At 40.7% G+C, this 3,761-nt stretch overlaps 1 pseudogene; it reads right to left on the bottom strand.

The window, feature by feature from the left end:
• Positions 1–2,683: 2,683 nt before the first annotated feature.
• On the bottom strand, positions 2,684–3,751 carry LOC124973590 (matrin-3-like; annotated as a pseudogene).
• Between the last annotated feature and the right edge of the window lie 10 nt (positions 3,752–3,761).

Here is a 3,761-nt window from a genome sequence, read left to right as displayed (position 1 = left end):
GAATAATTTTCATATTCAAGGACAGCACCTGAGGCACAATACCTGTATGACTCATGATAAAATTCAGCAATGTAAGAAAATGGGAAGAAGTAGCTCTCAGGTTGAAGAGAAGTCCACACTTTTAATGGTTCTGCTAAAAGAACAATATATAAATTTCAGACATTACTTGCCTTGGGTCACAAACAAGGCTGACCTTCTAGGCAGGAGTGAGAGAGATATAACTCTGCATGCTAAAGCAGTTATCTACATTTGCTGTAAATATTGCCTCTGGCTGTCATCTGTTTCAGTAAATGAATGGTTTTGAGATAGAAAAACATGGGGAAAAACAGAAAAGATGGACACAAGTTGAGGCTCCATTCCACATTTCTATGTTTCCCACTGGTATCAATTAGGCAGTGAGCAGAGATGGATGGGACCCCTTAACTGTTCATATGTAGTGCTCATCCAAACCCTTGCTAACCTTTTTCTTTCTCCAGAAAGTCCAGGTGAATCTCTCAGTGGATTCTCCCAAACATGAGGCAATTAGTAACTTTTCAGCACAAGTATATCCCACAAAATATCTGAGCCATACTTACACTAAAAATGTTTACATTGTTTTTTCTGAACTTCATTTACCTGTCCTGTACTTTATCTAAACTCTGGCTGAGTGGGGCATGTCATGGGGCTGATATAGGATTCAACTGCTCAGAAACAGACTATTCTCAAATTAGGAACCCTAAGAATATACAAGGAGGAAGAAAGTGAGATGGGAGACACTAGAATTGCTGCAGTAATGATTGTTTAGAAATGTCAGCAGGAAAACATAAAGGAAGTCTGTGGTCCAGAAAGCAATTAGTTTTATTCTCCTAAATTGTTCTTCTCATTCCAGGGATTTAACAGAAAATAATTTTTTTTCTCTATGGTGGTTTGTGCCAAAGGAAAATTCATGCCATAACTCTGGCCTTACCATCTAATACCAATTTCAAAGAGATATTTATTTATTAATATTTTCATAAATATTTAAAATGATGCATCTAACTACCAATGACAACCCATAAACAAACACCCAGGACTTCTAAGCTAATTATTAGGGTATCCCAGGGAGAGATGCTTTATGTTCTCATAAATGAGGAAATTAAACAAATATTTAAAAGGAGCTTCAAAATCAGACCAAGATATCAATAATTCACCAGGAGATGAAGGGCTGCCAGAGTGGAGTACTGATCAGGTTGCCTGCTGCCTGTGCCCTGCAGATGTGCTGCTTCTCCCATCTTTCTTTTCAGTAGTTGATACAAGACTGGTACAATCTTGGACTCCCTTTGTCATGGGTGAAATCTTAAAAATGCACCTTGTTCTTAACTGCTTTGACTTCCTCCAAAGAAGGAGAGGGAAGTTCAAGGGCTGTAAGGCAGAAAATATAGTACCTTTCCTGGGTAGAATCCAATTGCGTTTGAATGACTTTGGTGTCCTGGCCCCAAAGTGAGAAGACTTGACTGTGAAGTGAGCCCAAGACAGCCTGTAAAGCACCATGTCCTAACCTGCTTCACTGGGTTTTCCAGGAACCAGCATCATGGGAGAAGAGCAGTACCATTCCAGTTTGTTAAGTAGGGAACTGAGGAGGAAGAATAAGAGGTGTGAGAACTGCTTCCAGGGAACAGTGTGAAGTTGTTATTTCCCCGGATGGAAATGGTATAAGGCAGCATATGGAGGTGGATGTCTCAACCAAATTCACATGGACACATCAAGAATAAGAAGGGCCGGGCATGGTGGCATATGCCTGTCATCCCAGCAAAGAGGGATGCTGAGGCAGGAGGATACAAGGTCAAGGCCAGCTTCAGCAATTTGGTGAGACCTGAGCCTGTCTCAAAATAAAAATAAAAAGCATTGAGGATGTTGCTCCACTTGGTTGCATCTCTGGTACCAAATAAAGAAGGACTTCTGCCCAGGACATCACCAGACATTGGAATTGAGAGAGAAAGCAGGAAGCTGTGCAGAAATCCTTCAATGAGTACAACATCAGCCTCATTTTGAATTCATTTATCAAGCCCTTACTCTGCCAGGCACTGTGTTAAGGAGTCAAAGACTGAGAACACAGAAATAAACAACTCTCTATCCTCAAGGGACAGAGTAGTTGACAGGTCACATTCTGTGCACCTGGGGGTTCTGGTCCATGCACGGAGAGGGGAGAACTTCTCCTTGAACCTTGCAGTGAATGCACCAGAAGAATACACCAACTCAGCCTGAGAGTCAGAGGAGATGTCCCTGAGGGGAGAAGGTCTACATGGAGTTGGCAATGATTAGGACTAATCCAGGCACAAGGCTTGGGTGAAGAAGGGTATGGAGTCTGCCATGGGCATAGGGAAAGTTTGTGCAGAACTGAGGTATAGCAGAGCTCTCTGTCCCCTCCCTCATTTTCCTTTACTCTGAGTATTGGATCTCCTCACTTAGTAGAAGGACAGTTGCAAGTAATTAAAAAAAATCCTGCCAACTGTGAGTTAAATCACAGGGCAATTATTCAAGTCCCACAGAAAACCCAGAAGAGGGAGCTCTCGAGGTTGGATCAACATGCAACTGAAAGGTCAGTCTTTCTCCTCATGCCCATCATCTTTTTTTTTCCTTCTAACTATCAGTATTGTATTTAAAAAAGGTTAATATTAAAAACAAAGAACCATTGTTTTCTTTGAAATTAAGCTTCTTGAACATATTAAGCCTCCTTCTGTCTGCGTTCTTCTGCTAATTTATTCAGAAATTTCTTTAATTTCTGATAATGAGGAAGGCTGCTGCAATGAGTATTCTTTGCAACTTCTTCATTTGTATAAAAGAGTGAACACAGCTTACAGTAAAACCCTGTTTTAGGTATCACAGTCTATACCAACAGGAAAATTGGGCTGATATGGTGCAACTCTATACTCATCTGGGATTGTATAGTCTTCCTTGTTTTCATCACTTTGGCCATCTGCATTTTCACTTGTATCTTTGTTGGGGTCATCAGTAGTCTCAGCAGATTCAGCACCTGGTTCTGTATTTTCCTCATTTTTTATTCCATTTTCCAATTCTGCTTCATTTTCTTGATCAAGTTCCTCATCTTGTCCACCTTTTTAAGCTTTTTCTTTGCTGCTGCCGAAGCACTGGCATTGCATCTTTTTTACAGCTTATCTGAAGGCTCCTTTTTCCTGTCAGAAGTCACATCGCCTAAATTAGTAAGATCAGTCTCATCTCCCACAGAACTGCCACTTTCTAGAAGTGCTGCTGCTTCTTCTTCATCTACAAGTAGCTCATCTTCAGATTCCAGAAGCATATTAGGTTCCTGTTCTGTCTGGTCATCCTTTGTATCTTTCTCACCGTCTTCACCTGATTTCTCTTCTTGTTCTTTACCTTCGGTTGTACTTTCAGTCTCTGAGAAACCATCAGTTTTAGATTTCTTATCACTAGGAGATTCTTTGCCATCTGGAGAATAAGATCTTTGCAGGATTTGTCTTTTTTCAGTAAGTCAATGTCTCTGTTGGGAATCCTCAGTACCAGTTTTTTATATTTCTCAGAGAGGGTCAACCTTAACACATCTCCCCTGAAACCAAAGGGCTTTTTTCAGACAATGGTCAACCATTGCCATTGCATCTTCTCTGGTCTCCATCTCAATGAAGGCCTGACTTTTCATCCTCATCAATATGTAATTCTTTATTTTCCCATAAGGTTCAGCAAGTTTAAGGACTGCACTGTTAGAATAGCCAGAATGGGGCAAATTGCTGAGATGTATCACATGTCCAAGCTCTTGCTTTGATCAA

This window comes from Sciurus carolinensis, unplaced genomic scaffold (assembly GCF_902686445.1).
Source record: "Sciurus carolinensis unplaced genomic scaffold, mSciCar1.2, whole genome shotgun sequence".
Taxonomy (NCBI): Eukaryota; Metazoa; Chordata; class Mammalia; order Rodentia; family Sciuridae; genus Sciurus; species Sciurus carolinensis.
Note: the sequence above shows the minus strand (reverse complement) of the source record. Positions and strands in the feature narration are given on the sequence as shown.